This window comes from Takifugu rubripes, chromosome 8, assembly GCF_901000725.2.
Source record: "Takifugu rubripes chromosome 8, fTakRub1.2, whole genome shotgun sequence".
Classification (NCBI taxonomy): Eukaryota; Metazoa; Chordata; class Actinopteri; order Tetraodontiformes; family Tetraodontidae; genus Takifugu; species Takifugu rubripes.
The window spans coordinates 15,909,512-15,930,325 of record NC_042292.1 but is presented as its reverse complement, the minus strand read 5'-3'; the positions used below and the strand labels follow the sequence as shown (position 1 = coordinate 15,930,325).

Below are 20,814 nucleotides of genomic sequence, written 5' to 3'. Positions count from 1 at the left end.
TGTGTGTGTGTGTGTGTGTGTGTGTGTGTGTGTGTGTTTGTTCTGATGGATTATGTGTTCCCACGCCCACAGACACACACTCACTCCAATTGGAACATTCAGCACCGGACAAGCTTACAGTTTGAACGGTGAGTGTGAGCTGCACACCTTTTGTGCTTCGGCAACATTAGTACTCTTCTGACGCCATTGATTCGATCATGCTCACCCATGTGAGCGACACTGAGCTACTCCAGTTACATCACCGCCATTATGGGCTGATTGGATTTGTTACGTCTTTACCCCCAAAGGCTTTGGGCCAAAGCCCCGATGATTCCTCCTTTGGAGAACCACTGGAGGAGAGAAGACGTGGCAAAGGCTTAGAATAACAATTGGGTTGTTCTATGGAATCCAGGGGTTCCACAAGTCCTCAGAGCGCTAACTCCACATTTCCACCTCCACTAACCGTTCTCCTCACCTTGTCCCCAAGTGCCATCAAATGAATGAATCAATAATAATGAAATAATAACGATTAGATTTCATACTTTTGGGTTTGGGGAAGACTTGAGGTCTGGTGCATGAGGATGTGGGCCTCAGTTTGATGCAGACCGGCCATGACCTCAAAACTGTAGTTGGGCACTTGAGAAAATGACGTAGTTTGGGAAATGATATGTAAATTGACTGTTACATAAAGCAGTCAGTCGAGCGTATTTCAAGAGAGAGAGAGAGAAGGAGAGAGAGAGAGGGAGAGAGAGAGAGGATCGATTCGATGTGGCGCAGGGAGCGTCACTGCGCTCCGGAATAAAATACATCTGGTGGATCACCTGTAGCTTCAGCACCGACGCAGGAACACGCACACGTCCTGCGCTGTTTCCACATCAGGATGAGCCGCGCGGAGACGCAGCATCAGCACCGCGAGCTGCTCCGTCTCTGCCCAAGAGGCGCGTGGATGAATACGAGCTGATCCCGCGCAGCGCGCGAGAGAGAGAGGGAGAGAAAAGAGAGGGAGGAGGTGGTGGAGGTGAAGAACAAGACGGTGGTGGGGAGGAAGAAAATCCCGCGAGAGAAGAAGAAATAGGGACGGAGAGACGCGGAGAGAAGAGTAAAAAAGAAGAGAGAGGTGCCCGTCGTACGCGAGGTGCGCGAGAGCCCCGGGAGAGGGGACTAAACCCGTACATTTTGTGGGGAAAGACGCGTTTGTTTCATCGTGGCCGTCTCCGGAGAAAGGTAAGAAACACTCACAGCGACAGTTTTGTTTCTGTAAAACCTGTTTTTTAAAGCTATTAAAAGGCGCGAACTGAACACCTGTGAGCGTCGGTAATTGATTAATTAACTGCAGCTGTTAGCGCGCGGCCGAGGCCGGCTGACCAGCCCGGGCGCGAGGCTCTCCTGCCTTTCATAACCCCCCTTTTCCAAATTAAAACCTCAACCACAATGTAGGATATAAGTTCTAACGTAACAGGGGTGCTTGGAGAGACAATCCCAGCTGCTCAAATCACATCTGGGAGACTTTTTTTCCCTTCTCCGATGTGATTAAACCAGACGAATAACGGATTTGTCCTCCCGAATCTGCTGCGTTCCGCGGGAGAAACGCACCGTGCAACAAACGCACCGTGCAACACTCCCACATGTACGAGCTGGAGGTGGTGCAGCTGATGATGCTGCTCTGTTATGGATGTGATGGATGCCCAGTCTGGAGCTGAACTCGCTGCGCTTATTTTGTGTGTGTGTGTGTGTGTGTGTGTGTGTGTGTGTGTGTGTGTGTGTGTGTGATGCCGATGTGGATGCTGTGAAGGCTGAAGCTGCTGTTGCAGGTTGTGTTGTTGCAGTAGAGAGAGAAAAAGAAAGAAAGAAAGGCGCACGAGAGAGAGAGAAGTTTGCTCGGGAGATGCTTTGGGTGACTGGTGGGTGGTTTATGTATCCTGACTATTGACTAATACTGGAGAAAGAGGGGGTGCAGAAAAGGTGTGTGTGCGTATGTGTGTGTGTGTGTGTGTGAGAGAGAGAGAGAGGGGTAACAATGAGTTCTCTGGGTTCTGTTAAGTTTGTTGCTTGAGTATATTTGCACTTCAAATTAAGAATAATTAAAGAGATCCCTGTGTGTGTGCATGAGAGAGAGGGGGGGGGGGAGCGAACAAGTGTTATAACAGCAGCAGCTTGATGTTATGGCTGACATTTAAAGAGAAGAGTATCACTACACATAGAGGGGGAAACACTTGAAAGATTTTGAAATGGATGAGGAAACCTTTTAGAAACACACACACACTGACACACACACAGAAATGTTAAGAATACCACCTATCTCTGCAGGGCATTCTGTATATTATTCATAAACCAGCGTAATACACCTCTTTCTTGCAACAGTTTGCCGATGCACCAGTGTGATCATTTATTAAACACAAACAACAGAACAGGTTTAATTAGTGTCAGACCTTCCGTGACGTTACAGGCCAGAGTTTCATTTCACACCTCACTTTTTTGTCCAAGTCTCCTAATTCATCACTCTTTAGCGACATGTGTCAAGCACTGGCGCCACACACGCACGCACACACACACACATCCTCCAACGGTGCGTTCAAACTGTGTTTGTTTGCGTCTCCCCCTGCATTAGCCTCCCCGGTGGTTGGGGTTTGGTTTAGCACGCCTGGTGTTTTTTTTCCTTCCTAGAGCCCATTTTGGATGATGAAAGCAAACATTTGCATAAACAGTCGATGGGAGAATCCCAACACGAGGAACATGAGAGAAGAGATGAGAGGGATGGAACAAAACCAGTCTGAGTGGAGGCTTTCACAGGAATCTTTGCTCAAACGGGGTATATCGGAGGACGGGGGCTTAACAGACCGGAGCAGCAGCTCCACAGTAAGAACCCCGGAGCTCAGACTCAGACTGGTCACCAGTATCAGTGCGTACCTCCTGATGGGATGGTGAGATATTTTGCTTTTGCTGCAAACTCTTCGACTTCTTAATTGGACCGTTCGCACCTGGGGCATCTTTCCCGCCTCCTCGGGTCATTTCTCAAACGTCCACCGTCCATTTGACTCCACCAACCAGTCAACTGCACCAGCCGGGCGGGCAGGAAGAGCGGAAATCCTGTCACCGAACGACTGCACTTGACAGAAGTTGCTTTCCTAATCCGCCATGGAAGCTTGAATCAATCCTCGGTAACCTGGCAACGTTTCAGCTGGAAAAACTGTGGCGGCACAAAACGTGGTTTCATTTAGCTCCAACCTGATAGCGTTAGCATCGAGCCCTGGAAATATCTACAAACTCCACCAATAGACAGGACCGTGTGTGTGTGTGTGTGTGTGTGTGTGTGTGTGTGTGTGTGTGTGTTTGGATAGTACCTGTTCACCTGCAGAGAGCTTTTTTTGGCATGAAAAGGCAGCGTGTTTGATTTTTCACCCCCCCGTGTTCCGGTTCTGCGAGAGTTCTGGTTATTATTACATCAGAGCTGCTGGAGCCTTTGACAGAGTGAAAACTTTCCCGTCCTTATTGTCTTTTTTGGTTTGCGATCTCGCTGGGCTCTGACCCGTGTGGGTGAGCACTTTTTTATTTATTTTTTTTATAACAAGCTTCACTCGCTCTCTCTCCAGCACTTCTCCCTCCCTCTCCCTCTTTCTTCCTCCTCCACTTCTCTGTTTTTTTTTTTCTTTCCCAGATAGACAGATAGATGGAGAACGAGGCGCTTGGCTTGTGATTGTTTTGTGCATCAGAGTGAAACCCAGGCAGCGCCCTTCATCCCACTGTGGTTGTTTTCCTCTTGATTTTCCTCCGTCTTCCCTCCTCATCACTCATTGATGATCCTCACACAGCTCTCTCTTCTCCATTTACTCCATCCACTCTTCATCATTTCATCAGGTCCCATTTCAGCGTTATTCCTCACTTTCCTCCTTCCCTTTATCTTGGGTTTCTCTTCCTGTTTGGATATGCCTCCACCTTCTCAAGTCAACAATAATATCCAGGGCACAAAGTACAAATTAGATTTCTTTCATCTAAAGTGAAACTCGCCTGAGGAAAACTGTGATGCAGCTGGAATTGTTAAAAAAAACTATTATACTCAATATTTGCCTCAAAAATATGGAATGAGATGTGAGAACCTGTACTTGAATACACCACAGGAGGCAAGAATGTCCTCCTCTATCCTCTTTCCTTCATACGCTCCTCACACCTGCTGTTTGCCAACATGCCAAATACATGTTGTAAAAATGCTGTCTATTCCATGCCAGGCCCCTAGGGGCGCTGTTTTTTGCGTGATACAAAAACACACGCGTGCAGACACTTCCTGTCTGGCCCAATGTGTCTTGTTGTCGATCGTCTCAAACGTCTGGAAAAGGGGTCGTTTATGCCGTATAACCTGTTTTCAGCGCCGTTTTCAGCGACTGAAATCGCCGTTTCCAATCAAACAGCCTGCCGTGAAGGAAGCTTCCTGTTTTCACTTGAGACCGCCGCCATCCCCCGGTTTACCTGGGATTTTGCTTTAAACTTATCCTTTTCTTCCCCCAAACAACACTTTTCCTTTTTGAGCCCCTCAGAATGTGAGACAGCGATGCGCCAGTATTCCTGGTACCGTTTCTGTACAGACATCAAAGGGAACATAGGAAGGCGATCTGGTTGGCTTATCGACTGTGACTGTCTGACCACAGACAGGCTCACAGACCTACATTTGGGCATCTCTTTCCAAATTATTCTCTTGTCTGTTGTCCTCATTTCATAGCTTTTGTCTCGTTGACACTGCTTCATTTATCCAATCCCATCAGGCAATGCGGATGTCTGGCCAGGGATCGTGCAAGTCGGAGCTAGTAAGCCACATTTGTGCACAATTGTTTGGATATAATAGGTTTTTTTTTTCCCTGACCCACGATGGCTGGTGGAACGGAAAAAATGGATTGGGTCCAAGATGTACTTACAAAGCCATTCTCAAGATGGACTTTTATAGTAGAGCTGGACCTCATGAGGAAATGTCGGCCAACTCTGATTACCGAAAGCCCCGTCCGTGCGGGTGGATTTTCAACTTCAGATACGATGAACGTCCTCCATTGAATCAGCCCCCAAAGAGCCCAGCGAATTGTGTCGCCCGGAGAGCTTTTTATTTGCAGCCGATCGACTGTTTGGCGCAACAATGCAAACCTGAACCGCCGGAGGAGAAATAAAACCAGTTCTTTGTGGTTAATAACGCTACGCTAAAATCTTGGTGAGCCTCTCGTGTTTCGGCAGCGCACGCCACAGGAGGCCGGAGTCGATTTTCTCTCCGCGCACTCGCAGGTCAAAAGCAATATCACGCAGTTGTCACAGTGCCGGAGCATCGCCAATGAGGAGCATTTGTTGAGAAAAGGAAGGTCAGGACAGCGGCCTCTCAACAGCAACCAGAAATGCACCGAAGAAATGAGCTTTGGATCAAAACCAGCGGGGTACCGAGAGCAAACCCGGGCCGTTCAAGATAATCAGATAACCAGAATTTAATCTCGGAGACGTCAAACCGAACAGTGACCACACGGCTCCCTCCCCGTCCTGTCGCGCCGTCGTCATTCATTCAGAGTTATTGATGTAGCCCGGAAACATTAGCTAATTAAAGCTAAAAGCATGAAGAATGTCCAGCTGTCTCTCTCAGTTCAGCCCAGCAGAATTTACTGGTGTGTTGTCCTTTTACCGGAACCTCGTGTGACCAAACCGACCCGTCAGCAGCCACAGAAATGCCAGTTTAAGTCCTGATTTAATGTTGAGTATTTACGTTTCTGTTAAACCGAGAAAGCTTCTCCACATGTTTACTTCTGTTCTTTTCGGGTGGGGGGGGGGGTAATTGGCCCGGACTCAGCTGACTGATTTCAGTAATCTGTTAGTGCAGCGGCCATTACGTCTGTTTTCAGTCTTTATTAAGCCACATCAGTAATTCAATGAAGTCTGTTTTAACCTTTTTGCCTCCAAGCTTTCAGATAAATACTCGATGCCGTTTGGCCGCAGAGTCTTTGTCGGTTTCTAGCGCAGCCTCGGCAGTCACATTATAATCTGGAATACAGGGCTCTCTTTAAATTCATGCTTATATCAGGCATACATTAGAAAAAACAACAGAACCATAGATCCTAGTGACCCACAGCCTCTCCAGCAGCGGGTTGAACCAACAGTCGGTTTTTGCTCAGCTTGTTTTCTCTCCTTGCTGTCTTATTGACAACGGTTGTTCCTGGAGCTCAGGAAGCCCTGCAGAGGACATAGAGCACTGCACAGAGGCTGGCTCCTTTATGGCACTTTTCTCGTGCAGGCATGGCCGGTGGAGCTTTAATTGGGAGTAATTCATTAATAATTACCACCTTCGGTGCCGTAACAACGTCTCCTCTGTCTCTCGCTAAGCCGGTTAGCAAGATTACGCAACCGCTGGGCTGATTACAGCAAATCTTTGGAGGAGACAGCAGAGGGAGGAGAATGAAATTTGAATTTTTCATAGATTGGGGGAATTTTTAATGGTACGTCCAAGTTTTCGCTGGCCCTACAGAGTAAAAAACAAGAAAATCAGATCCATCAGTGTTGCACCTCCGTGTCCGCAGCTTGTCGCTTGTCTATTGCACACACATGTAAACCTGTAATCACACCATCAGGGGGTACAGTGTCATATTGTCTGGAGGATGCTGTCTAGACATCAGACGCGTGGCCTTTTGACCTCTGGAGATTAGTCATCCCGGCTCCAGGAAGGTGCTTCTGTGCGTGACAAACAGCCAGGAGGAGGAAAGATTCAAGAAACTGCAGCAAAACTTCTACAAATACCACTTGCTAGTGGTGTGTTTTGCTAATGTTTATGCAGGCAACAGTGCTAATTACAGTGTTTATGTAATTTAACTGCAAACACAGATTTGAACTCTGCAGTTTCATACAAGGTTAATATTTTGGGTTTCAGCCTTTATTTGGTGCGGCTCCATTTAGCAGGAAATCTGCCTCAGACATGCGTCGCGCTAAAAAGCCCCCTCCATTAGAATAATGAGACGAGCAGCCAGAGCTGAAAAACTACAGAATCTTTTATGTTCCTGGCACCGACGGAGGGAGTCGGAGGACTGAGGGTGCTGAAGGACAAGATGAGAAAGTCCAACAAACGTCCATCGTAAACAATCTGTTTTCCAGGATAAACTTCCTGTCGTTACAGGAAAGGGACAAGCAGGACTCCAAATCCACAGGTGGTGCACCAATCTAGGTTCTTGTGCTCCAATTCTTAATTATATGGCACATGAATGCATTAATGACACTATATCGTTGGCATTAGAGGCACAGGATTAGAATTAAAACAGGGAAAAGAACACAAAAGTCCAACTACAAGCCAATAAAAACAGCAATGATCATTATAAAAGAAATTAAAACTATAAAAATGCAATCAGGAAAAAATGGATTTACTCAGCTCAGGAAAATAATCTGTTATTATTTGTTATTTAAAGATAATGAGCTTATTTTCTGGCTTTTGAATAACAAGGACATTTTGTTTTAGTATTGTCTTAGTTCCATGGGATTTAGTGCAATAACGTGATAATAAATTAAAGTACACGGCTGTCACGCTCTGCAAAGCGCTGCAGGAATTTTAGCTGCACTTGAACACATCGTATCTTTTTGTTGTTTGGACCGTGAGTATCACAATAAGAGGACCTGTTAGCATAGCTTGATAGGCTGCTTTAAATGATCTCAGCCTCTGTGGCTGCGTTTGCACCCTGCAAGAGTGCAGTTGCAGGATGTGGCCAGCAGGGGGGCCTTTCCGGTTAATGTGCGTTAAACCTGACTCACAGCTGCTGCTGGCAGTTGATTCCAGAATCCTGAGAGTTGAATTCTCACTCGTATATGCCCGGACGGATGATGTAGCGTCTGCAATCACGCGTGTCTGTAGGCGCACGTGTTGCTTTGCGTTCAGACACATTTCAGTTGTTGTAATTTTGTGGACTCAGTGGTTGCTTCAACCCATTTAATGGTTACAAATCAGGTCTGTTTTCTGGTAATATGGTCATTAAAAATGCTAATTGTGGATCTCAAAGTGAGCAACACATCAGCCCTGTCTGGGTATGGCTCCACGTGCAGGAGACGGCTAATAACCGTGCTAATAGCATGTGCGTATGACCACATTCGTCCCCGTGAACGCCACCGCAAGACAATCAGCACCTCGTCGAGGAGGCGAAGCGATCGTGCGGGAAGAGGAGTCGTCCATGATTTGAGCAGCAAGAGCAACAACAGCTACCTCCTGAGATAATAGGCTGGAATTTATTTGTTTGTGGAGAGCAACCTTTTTCTCCCCTCTTTTTCATCCCTTTCCCATGACTCTGTCTATTAGTGCACACTCATGTGTGGAATTGCATAACAAGGCCTCGGGATTGTCTTGAAAAATAATGTGAACCATTACGTCCCCCCCCCGCCCGTCTCACCTAGCATTACAGCTACATTAAAAATATATAAAGATGGGCCGAGACGTAAAATAAAGGTCTCTAATAAGAATTCCAGCACTGCATGTGCACTTTATCAGAGTAATTGAACATGAATATTGCAGCATTAGATGGATGGAAGGTGCTAAATGCAGCACGGATGTGGGACTCCTGGGTCGGTGCCCAGTTGTCTCAGTCATTTTAGCCCCGTCCAGAGCCCCAGGACTCATCATTCCTTCCCTTCTTCTTGTTGCTTTGAGTAGCCTTTTGTTTAATCGTGCGCGGTGGCTGTGAGGAAGTGGGCGTGGCCAAGACAATTGAACATATACATCATCTGCCATTGATTTTATGGGCTGCAGCATCTGCGTGCGTGCGCCCACTCCAGGTGATTGGAATAACTTCTGTATGATGCACAGATGCTTTTCCTGCTCGTTTCTGGGCTCTACTGCTGCTTCTTCTCTTGTCTCTTTAGAGTTGAGTCCTCACAAATGTGTAGGGTACCACACGACCACGGAGAGTACCATTAGAGAAGCTATAGTCTCATTTTATGGTCCCTATTCACTGCGTATCAGTGTCCAATATCCATTACTGAGATTAATTATCTGTATCTGGAAATAAAAGGCTTCTAATTGTGGATATTACAATAGGCAATTTGATGCTCAGACGGGAGAGAGTTAAAGTATGGCGCTAATTGGCATTCCTGGAGCTAATGACAGTGAAAGAAAAGAATCTGAAGCATGGCTGCCATTAGGACGTGGCGCCCATCTCTCCGCTGAGGCCCCTCACGTGATCGATATCTCAGGAGGGCGGCTAACATTTTTCTGATCACCGTGGATCTGCCTAATCAGGGTTGGCCGCGGCCGCCGGAACCTAGAGTGTCTGAATCCCGTTTGTCTTTTTCCAGTTGTGGAGGGTTTTAGTGTTTCAGCGTGCTCCAGACTCCTCGTGTCCTTGCACGACTGACCCGTTGGAAGCTGTTTAAAGTGATGTCATACCTTTTCTTTTTTTTTCTTTTTTTAACCACAGAGCGCTTCAAGTAATCGATACTTCCTGCCTCTATTATATCAGCCTGTGCTGCCTTTTTGGTTCATTATATTCATTTTTTAAGAGATTTTTTTTTCTTTTCGCGCTGCTTTCAGGTCTTTGCGGCGCGTGCCCTTGGGATTTGATAGTTTAGCTGTGCTAACTGCGCGGCTGCTTGATTCCGGTCCTGCGATGAAGAAATCCACAGGAAAGAAAGGAAAGAAAAGAGCTTCAGTGACATCAAATGAAGCCATCCTGCAGATGCTGTTAGCCTCTGTTAGCAAGGTTAACACGTTTGAAGAAATGGACAACGACCTCTCCAAAGTGCTGTATTTGGTAACAATTACCTCTGATCTGCAATATCCATGCCAAGAGAAGCATGTTTGGGTTTAAAAGTTAGCGTGAGGAAAAGAAACAAGGAACAGGACTAAACTCGGCAAACGTGGAGGAAACTTGGACGATGGCAGAAGTGGAAAAAGCAACATTCGGTGAGACGGATTCCAAACAAGACAAAACAACTGCAGTGATATTAAAGTTATTGATTATACTCTGCTGATTGATTCTCGACCCCTGGCGACCCCTCTTCACGCTGCACTGGCTGCAGAAAACCTGGTGAATCAGACGCCGATGGAGCCCTGCACACTCTCTCTCTCTCTCTCTCTCTCTCTCTCCCTCCCCCTCTCCATTTTCACCTCCTCCGCCTGATGCATTGTCTCTTCTTCTGTTCACCCGTCATCTCACCTCTGCAGCGTGTGTGCGTCCGTCCCAGCGTGTCCCGTCTCGTGGTTTCTCTCCTCTCTCACCATATATCTGTGTCCCTCGCTCGCTCGCTCTCTCTGCTGTCTCCGCTTGGCTGACTGCAGCTTGCAAATAGGATTAAATTTTAACTCTGTGTGTGTGTGTGTGTGTGTGTGTGTGTGTGTGTGTGTTAGAGGGAACAGAGGGAGAATGGGTTGCTGAAGCTGTTGTTTATCACATTTAATGGTTGGTCTTAGCGCTCTGTTTCCTCCCTGATTTTATTGGCACGGTGACATTTTTTTTTTTCAACGTTGCTCTTCGCGTCCTCGTGAAAGTGCTTCATCACAAACTCCCGGGCGGCATCAGCCTGTTTTTCGGGGGGTCGGCGCAGGCTCCCTCTGCCTCGTGGAGCACGCCAGAGCAGCAGGGGTTTAGTTTTGCGTTTTAGCTGAGACACAAATGCACACACACGGAGCGATTGGTCCCTTCAGGATCCCCTCCGAGAGGTCCTGCCTTTGCCCGAGCTTGTATTTAAGGATCAGGGTCAGAGGTCAAGTCAGCTGGTTCTTATTCCTTAGTACAAACCAGAAGATCCAGGTTTTTGTCTACTGTGTCCTGTGGTGGTGCCTGCTGCTGGTACTGGTTCACCTGTGTTTCAACCCCACAGGTTGGGTTACTGTTGGCTCTTTCGGCGCCAACGCTGATGGCTTAAAACAAAACTACTCAAAAAGTTGAGGAAAAGGAACATTTCAAACACCGATGTTTGGCTGAGCTATTATCTCATTTTCCTCACAACAGTAAATGTTACCTGTTGAACTTCCCACCAGGGTGTTGAACAGCTAATGGATCATTAGCTGCTAACACACTTTTGTCCTTTGGGGACGGCGCTGGGGACAGGACCATATTTACGTCCCGCAGATGCTTTCAGCTGCACATTTCCTGCACAATTACCCCCAAAAGTCGCCATCCTTAACTCTTCCCACGATCCGATCCAAGAGCTTGATGGTTGCACAGCCTTTCGAAGCAACATGGCAGGTTTCACAAATTAGGACTTCAATTTAGTTGCTTTAAAAAAAAAAACCCTCTGAGGATCAAAGACTTTCTTGCTCATTCTTTTGATGCTGCTTGATGTGTTTGAAAACTAATGAAAATGTAGCCGTCCAGTAGCTTCTGGCGTGGCTAACAATAGGCTTGCGCGACAGCTGTTTCTGCTCGCGCAGTCTCCTCACGCCCGATATTATCTCCGCCTTTCATCGTTGTCTCTCTGGCCATCGCTAGGAGAAGCGTTAGCAGGCCTGTCCACAATAATTCATACCTCTTTATTTTCCCCTTTTCAGTCATTTACCCACATCCATGGAATCCAAGGTTGACATTTAATTTTATAGCCACATTTTATTGATTTACATCATATTTAACCTCTGACTGCTGAGCTCATTTCGGATGAAAGCTTAAATTATTCATAATACCCTGTAGCTGATCGGCTCCATTCGGCCTGAATCGACAGTTCAAACTTGGAGGGGAATCTGTGTCACATTCCTGATGCGTGCTGTTTGGACCCGCTGATGCGTTTCATTGTGCTGTAAGTGCGCAGCGCGGCCCTACTAAAGGCACCGGCAACGAGCAGTCGGCGCAGGTTGGTTATTCAAGGACTTTCAGCACTCGAAGGCTTTTCACGAGGAGAAACGTGTGATTGTTCAGAGAAACGTGTGAAACCACTTCAGCAAGAAAACATAACGTGGCTGACACTCGTGCTGCTAACAATCGAGGACAAATCTGCCCGAGAAGGAAATAAAATATATAAATTCTGCAGTGATCTCAACTTCATCGATGGCGAGCTTTTCTTTAGATATAAAGATGTTTTCCCATTAACAATTGAGTCGAAATCATAAATTAAAGCTCTGCAATTTAGCCTTCAAAACTTTAATCAGCTAATTATGCTTTTAAATAAAGCCATATTTCAGTGGGGAACTTTTAATTGTTGTAATTATCCCCCCTCCCCCCAGTTTATCTCATTACCCCTTTAGCTCAAGTTTTTTCCCCATCTTTCAACTTCCTCCTCTGACCGTGACCCTCCTGATGAGGAGTTTTAAATCAGGCGTGCAGTAACAGAGAACCAGGGCGGTGCTAACGGCGCCACAGGTGTAAAGCATGAACTCGATGTCGCCTGCCACTGTCAACCTCAGTGAATTTACTTTCGCACTCCTTTTCGAGTCGACAAGGGAACGGCGGCGAGGTAATACAAAGAAAGCCGAATTCAGCGACGCCCTTTGAAGCAAAGCTTTGATCGCGTGCTGGGTTCGATTTTCTTGACGTCTCGGCCATTAAGGGCTGCTTTAGTAAGCAAGGACTCTTGGCGCAGTCGATCACCACGAACCACTGACATTTAATCTGAGCATCAGAAAAATCAATAAAACCCAAAAGGACCTCTTAAACTACTCCACGCTTGAATATATTAAAGTTCATTGCTTCGGTCTCTTATGGACGCACATTAGCTTAGCCTAGCGTAAGCTCCATCACGCAGGCGATAGGATCTGGTATTATAAATACAATAAACCTGTTGTTGTGACGGTTTGGAATGAGCTGCGTCGTTTCCAGTTCTGATTGCAGCTTATTGATGCAACTATTTCGTCCAGCACTTCATGGCCGACCGTAAACATCTACTGTTTATTGCCACTCCGCCAGCCCAAAGGCCCATGCTAGCGCAGAGGCCCGGCCAGCTGCCGGGGATTGATCAATGTATTGATCTGGGTTCGGCAACGCGCCCAGTACGGATGGTGGGCAGCAGGAAACTGCATGGATGCAGAAAATTGGTTTGCTTTCACCTTGCGATTTTTCTCTCCATCATCGTGAACCTGTGACCAACGTCCGCCGCCTCCGAGACGCTCCGCCCGATGCATTATTCACGGCATGCGCTTCTCCACCAATGGGTTGATTAAATCCACGCCACCGAATTCCTCAGCTATATTCACATATGGACACAACTGAATCGCTTCAGCAGCACCAGAGTGCCTCTGAATTATTATTAGCATAAATGCTAATAATAATTCAGAGGCACAGCAGTCAGACAGCGTGTAAAATATTTAGATGCAGGTATCTTCAGTTCAATTTTAATGAAGTGTGTGTGTCACTTGTTCAGAAATGCATCTGATCAATGATCCCGCGAGGAACTAGCTTAATGGCTAACGTCATCAAGAATGAACGTTGGTGCAAAGAGGACAACTTCCTGCGTGGCGTCGTTCTGGAGGAAATCGGTCGGCGGTGCCAGTAAAACATTCATTTAGCTACAATCCGCAGCGGTTTACAGGCAGAGGATTCGATCCAGACTAATTGGCTGTAGAAAAAAAATGATGATTAGTTTAATCAATTATAGAGGGCATGTTGCTTCATCACAGTTGCTCATCTTTAATTAGATATGAGTTTGCGTCTCCTGCTGTATTTGTTGAGCACTAATGAGGCAACGCAGCTTATCGCCAACATTTAGACTCATTTCTGAGCAACTCCAGCTCTTGAATGACTCTTTATTGTCTTCAAACGTCAACCACTTCCTCTCCAGCTTAAACCCGATGGACTTTGCTCGCCACAGCGACCAACGCTGCCGCCGGGGAGTCGGAGCGGTACAGCACTTTTCTCACTTGTTTTTAAGATGAACTGTAAGCTTCATCGTCGCCACATCAACCAGAACACACACACGCACACACACACACATTAACCTTCGAGCTGGAGGGCGCGATTCAAAGGTGGAGATAAATTTTCAAAGGTGGAGATAAATTTTCCACCTGTGTCAGACGGTATTTATGCAGGCCTCAGGGGAACATTTACAGGGGAACAAAAAGGTCAAGCAATCTCTCCGTGGTCATCTTCTTCCCGAGGAAAAAAAACAATCGGTACATTGATCGGCTATCAGACGATTGGAGGGGATATATATTCGCTCGTGCAGATTACTGTGGGGAAAAGTAATGTTTGTAATTAAGACCAATCAATACAGGAGAGATCCTGAGCCGTGTTCTTGGTCTTCCTGCGTTTGTGATTGATTAGCGAAAGACCGATAACCCACATTCACCACGCCGTTCCCTGAATGCGCCGAGGAATGTCCCGCATCGCTCGTCTCGCCTAATTTCCATACGTTTGAAGTCTGAGTTTGTTTATTTATTTTTCCAATGCACGTCAGTGCACCTCATTACGCGGCGCCGCTAGTTCGTGTCGTGCGCACCGCTGGAGGAGAAGCGCGGCGGAAAGGTCTTTTGGTGGCATTTTACTGTTATTTATGAGCGTGACGTCGCCGGCGGGCTGCGGCGTCTGGGAGAAAAAACTCATTAACCCTTGACAACAATGGTGCCATTTTAAGGGCTGCATTTTTTGATTGATGTTATAATGGCGTCGGTAATTGAAGGATGGAGGGTGTGCGTGTGTGGGGAGGGGGTATTAGAGCTTTTAAAAGACGAATCAGAGTGGCTATGTCATTTTTTTATAAATATCTCACCGTTGTCATGGTGTTTGAGCTCGTTCTTGCTCCCGGTTCATCAAATGATGACATAAATGATGCTTTTGGATTCTCTGATGTAAGACATGAACATGGCGCTTCGATACAGATGAAGATCGCAAACGAGATCACCAAGGATTAACACAAGATGTTCCCTGTGCCAGTCGCCCAAAAAAAATACCCCCAGATTGGATCCTTAAATAAATGTGATTAAAGTGACATCTGCGGTGCGTCTGTTGTGATGCACAGGAAGACGCTGGGGCAACTCTCTGGGCGTCGCAATCAAAGAAGTAGCGGCTGGAAGAGGAGGGGAAGAAAAGGTCGCTGGGAAAAGTCACGCTAGCACGTTAGGAAAACTGGCACTGCGGCAGCTAACTTCACATCTCCGTTCGCTAATCTCCATCTCACTTTCTCTGCATTGACCTCTGCAGCTAAGTGCATGTGCATGTAAATCCATTTTGTGAGCTTTACCAAGTGTGTGCGCACCCCAGGGAGCGATCTGTGGTGTCTTTAGTGGAACACTCTGACTGATGGACGGCCCTCCGTGGCTGCCACAGCAACACACGGGCTGTGATTACGTCACATGACCAGAGTGAGCGAGCGAGCAAGCGGAGGGGAGAGTTTGTCAATCTCGCTGCGTGTTTTAACGTTCATACACACACACACTCGATGGTCAGCTAAATTCAGAGCGTGGCACACGGTGGAAAGGACTTTTGAAGGGGCACGTGACTGTGCGTACATGTTTTTAATAGAACCTGTGGGTGTTTTGACTCCAGATGTTTTTTTGGGGGGGGAAAAACACCTGAGCACAGTGCCCCCTACAGGAGGGAGACATCACTACAACAGCTCAATAGCCCAATTGACCCTAAATTGGGGGAAAGAAAACATTGGTTTTATCCAGCCCTGACAGAACTGCCACAGCAACACACGGGCTGTGCTGTGCAAGAATGTTGTCAGGACAGTCGCTATGGTAACCAAGACAGCCCCAGCATCAGGCCGCGGGGACAGAAAGCGCCGCCATTCATCATCCACCTGTTCCTCCCTCGTGATTTTGCTCTTGTTTTTATTCCCGTAGCTGCAGATTAATGAGACCAGTAAAACAGGAGGAACGATCCCGCGGAGCTTTACAAATCCCCGATGTTTGACAAACCCAAAGAGCATATTTGTTGGTGAAATGATCAATTAGAGCCGGCGGGGACGTCGTCCATCTCTGTCGAGTCCCGCTCGTTTCTGCTTCGCATCAACTGTATGCAGGTATATTTACATTGACAGAAGCCCTGTTGCAGATGTTAACAGTGGGGATGCATCGGGGGCCATGTTGAGATCGTGTCCAACAAGGAAATAAATGCACCTAACATCCGGAATCCAGAGAAATGATCATTTATTGATAGTAGATAGGCTTCTCACTGTGTCTCACATCAGTGTAGGAATACACTGTTTTAATTCCTTTTGAAGCTCTTCCATTCTTTATGCATGTAAGGCATGGAAAAAGGAACCAAATATCAAAACATCAAAGCATTTCTTTGCAACATCAAAGCAGACTTTCACTCCGAGGGCATTTCTCATCTCCAGCAACTTCTCAGGCAACCGTAGCACACTCGTCTCCCGTTTTCCTCGGCAAAGTCAGTAATCTTTCAATTTTCCTCCTTTGGCGGCTTTTTACGACCAGGATTTAATGTTTTTTTTATTTGCCTGCAAGCAGGGTCCGTAATGACTTCCGCAGGACTAATAGCGACTTAATGGACGGCGAAGAACACATTGTTGTACTTTTGTGGGGAAGACAGAGAGTGAGAGGGAATTTAATCTCAAAACCCACTTCATTAAAAGTTACTTAAGCAGATGCGGATCACTGTCAGACAAACTACCACCAGGGTTTTTTCGTGATTCATCACGCCGCTGTGGAACAAGGACCGGCCGTTTCATTCATTCTGATGATGTATACGTGGAAAAACCTTCGTCATTTATCATCCGCACCTTCCTCGATAATATCAACTGGGAGCTCCGTCCCAGAGAGTCGACAACTGGCTGATTTGTGCAGCTCTGGCGAGCCATAAATGCACTTTTATTTCATTTTAAATCATTTTTTACCTGAGATCTAATCACAGAAATGCCTGTTGAATAATGTTATGGTTCTAGATAAACAACTGTAGGTTTGCCCTGTGTTTGGTGAAGGGATTAATCATGATGGTTTGGCCCCCGTGTGACAAGAATTCAAAGAAAATGTTTTTAATTGGCCGGCTGACGGCCTCTGTCCTCTCACCCTGGAAGAGTTCACTGTTTTCATGGTGACGCGGATGAAACGTGGAGATAACTACGCATGTCAGAGGACGCCACCAGTGGAAGCACGCTTGCTGTGTCAGAGCTTATCCGAGAAACGAGCTTCCGTCTCTCCCACAAGTGGTTGCAAACGAGGTTTTCCTTTTGTAAATTTGCCACTTCAGGGAAGAGGAGTTACGTCTGCTGGCACGGCTGACTTCAGCTGGATCTGGGTGTCACATAAAGACGGCAGCTCTTACAAAGGCCAGGATAGTTGTGCGTAATTGTGGTCACTAAGACACCGTTCACACCGAGATTGGGTCTGCTAATATCCGCCGCTGCCTGATACGTCACATTCATGCAACTCATGCAGGAGGCTGGGGAATGTTTTAGCGCTTAAATGCGCAATTAATGTTGTTAAATGCCCAAGCTGAGTAAGTGTTAATGATATCTGAGGAGAGTCGGGTTAGCGACGTGAGGACGATGAGGAGGGAGGTGTGAGAGAGGGAGGAAATGAGGCAGTGATGAGTGAGGGGACGGTGGAGACCTGTTGCCAATCTCTTCCTCGCTGAATTTTCCCAGTTTTCTTCCGTTCCAAACATTCAATTTGACCTGCCGGCTCTATTCAGGGTTTGTTTGAGGCTGATTGACTCATTTCTTCGCAGCACAAACACTTGTTGGTGCTGATAACCCAGAGGAAACACACCAGGGAAGGCTCGAACTTTGTCTCCATGTTTGAGTGGAGCCACGTGAAACTGCACAGACCGGATGTTTCAGAGCTCCACTTGGCCAAAAAACAAGATAAAAGCTACAGAAGTGTATTTACAGTTTTATTCTGATCACAGTAAAAAAAAAAAAACCTGTTAACCCGACATGTTAGAAAAATGCACATCAGTACTATTAATAAAGTTCTTGGAGTTTGAAATATCAAAGACCTTTAATGTAACAGAGTTGATATTAACTACCCTTCAGTTTGACCTGCTTGAGTCTGTGTGTGTGTGTGTGTGTGTGTGTGTGTGTGCGTGTGTGTGTGTGTGTGTGTGTGTGTGTGTGTGTTGGGTTAATTAGTCAGGAAGACAGCAGGCAGACATTAGAAGGCTTCCTTTGATCTGACATCGCTAAGTACTTCCCACACACACACGCACACACACACACACACACACACACAGACGGTGACTAATTAGCCACTGGTCTGTTTTCATGGTCTTGTCCACGTGTGTGTGAGTGTAGACAACACTAACTGTGTAAACAAGGATGCTAAAATATTCAACCCCGTTACAGCCGCACAGGCGAGTTCAAAACCAGAGCGCCACGTTCCGTTTAGCGGCTCCACATTTCGGCTGCCGTCAGTATAAAATCTCAGGAATTCCCTTGAATATGGTTTGTGTAGAATGATGAATAAAGACTCTGCAGTCTTTAATAAACTACTTGGGCTGCATATAGAGTATTTTTTTCCCAGATTCGGGGTGAGAGCAGCCGGGTTAGCCGCCATTATCCCACTGTTGTCAGTCGCGTTTGATGTCCTGTTGAAATCCCAGATTGACCTCACACAAACGGGCAACTGAGGGTCGCGATGACTCCTGTTTAAACCTCCGAAGAGGTGAAACAACCACTGTCACGCCTCCCTGCGTCTCACACAGAAGTGACAATGAGGCGTCACAAAGGAGGGCAGCGTTAGTCTTTATCTGCCACATTGTAAGACAACATATGGGACACACGTTCCGCTGCCATTGTTTTAAAATAAAGCGGCCGCTTTGCAATTTCTCACCACCTTACTTGGATTCTCGTTAATTAATCCCTTCACGGGTCCGTAACCAAGACTCCTCATGAGTCAACCCGGATTTTCCGACCCTTTCTCTTGGATCCAGACAGATTATGTCATCTAAGGCTGCTGGAAAACGGCAGCGGGGCACTTTTACAGCAATCCCTCAAAAAGACCCGCAGGTCGGCGTGCACGCTAGGAAATTAAAGGTGCTACTTAATCCCCCCACACAGGAACTAAACACCCTGTCAACGATTGTGTGTGGTAATAGCTCCGTTTATCACTGCTTAGCTGAATCCCCGTGTGTATGTGTTTGTGTGTATATGTTTGCGTGTGTGCGTGTTTGTGTGTGTATGTGTGTGTGTGTTTGTGTGTGTGTGTGTGTGTGTGTGTGTGTGTATGCTTGCGTCATCTCCCTTAATGCCAGGCCCAAAGATGCAGATCACAGCACTCACATTGATTAAAGAAAGCCACATACAACAAGCACTCACTGATACTGCAGTCGTTTTTCTCACACACACACACACACACACACACACACACACACACACACACACACACACACACAGAGGCCAGGCCAATTAAGAAGACTGATGTAGTGTTACAAATTCAATTATATCTCATGGCATAATTAGGTATTTGTTCAAATTAAAGGCAGGAAGGACAGAATAAAGGAAGGCGGGAAGAAAGGACAAGTGGAACAATCAAACTCGCTGTGACATTCAAGTCCTCCGTGAAGTCTTCTGCCTTTGGTGCTTTGATTTTTGTCTCTTTGTGTCTTGGAATTGCCTCAGTCTACACGTACAGCTGTCGCAATCCTCGGGAACCCTCCGCATCCCAAAACCCAGGTTCTCCATGGCGACGTTGTCAGTGTAGTTAAGTAGCTTCCCTCAGCATATCTGAAAGATCTCAATCTGTGGAAGCGGGTATCTCCTCTGGTGGTATTACTGAGTGTGGATGAGCATCGGAAAACAGGTTGACAGATAAATGGATGAAGGTGTAGATAGGGGATGGCCCAAGGATTTCAGGTGCATGGAAGGGATGATGGTAAAGGAGGAAAAGGGGGATTTATGAAGCAGGAAGCAGGGAGATAAACGTGAAATGTGGGCAGTCGAGAGGGGATGGAGGGAGGATGGCTCGAGGGAAGATAAATTAGCTGGCTGACAGGTGAAGGGAAGAAAGCAAGATAGATGAAGCAGGTAGAGGATAACAAGAAGGTTTGGAATGAGAGAAGGAGGGAGGGCTGGAAGGATCAAGTCTGAGGGCTTGATTGATCTATAAAGTCCTTCTTTTGAAGATGTAATTGTACAACAATCGAAATGACAATAGAAAAAAGAGGAGACGGCGGTTGCTATGGCGCAGCCGCGGGACCACTTTCGGGTGGAAAGTGGGGTGAGAACAGGAGGGACCGTCGTGATCGGCCAAATCTGGTGAAGCAATTCAGAGGGAAGACAAGTGAAGAGCTGCTGGGGGCGATGAGAAGGACGAGAGGTAGAAAACTGGAAGAAGATTAGAGCTGAAGAGGGGGTCAAATTAGTCCCGGTGGCCTGAAACCAGAGGGAGACCGGAGGAACGAAGGGATGGATGACGGAGGGGTAGAGGGATTAGAGTCAGGGGGGAATCAGGCGCCAGATCCCCCAGGATTTTAGGTGGGTCTGGAGATGAGATATTTTCAGTTCAGCTTGCGGCCTCGGCTCCCCAAATGCCGAATGATCCGTTGGTTCTATATCGGGAGCGTTACACAACAGCGCGTTGCATCATCTGCCAGCGTCGTCATATTTGCCAGAATTTGTTCCTCTTTCCTCGTCGCGAGGCTGTTGCTGCCAGGTCGATGCTGTAAATGAAATGCCTGTTTCTAATCGGGGGGGGGGGGGGATGAAAGAGCTTTCCAGGAGTCTGACGGGTTAGTCTTTGTTCCTGCAGCATCGTGTTGAGGTTCCTGAGAGAGGAATCTGTTTTTTAACAGTCAGAAAGTTTCTCTGAACTTTCTGAATTTACTCTCTGACCTCTACTTGCACCTCCCAGCAGGTGATGACCAGGTCCTGAAACAGCTGCAGGAAGCCTCCATCTTCCTCCCTCCCAGTGTAGCTTTGCCTTCCTCTTCGGGGTCGTCTGAAACTAATTAAGATTCCAATTAAGATCCTCTCTGTCCACCCTTTTACCCCATCATTAAAGGAACACTAATTGGGCAGATTTAGCTA

The 20,814-nt window shown here is 46.8% G+C and overlaps 1 protein-coding gene across 1 annotated transcript in view; it reads left to right on the top strand.

Annotated features, from left to right (window-relative positions):
- The first annotated feature begins 713 nt into the window (after window positions 1–713).
- trpc5a (transient receptor potential cation channel, subfamily C, member 5a) overlaps window positions 714–20,814 on the top strand; it is a 45,869-nt gene continuing 25,768 nt past the window's right edge. Inside the window, exon 1 of the mRNA XM_029839644.1 lies at window positions 714–1,203. The gene's annotated coding sequence lies outside the window, so the exon portion shown is untranslated. The remainder of the gene's footprint in view (window positions 1,204–20,814) is intronic.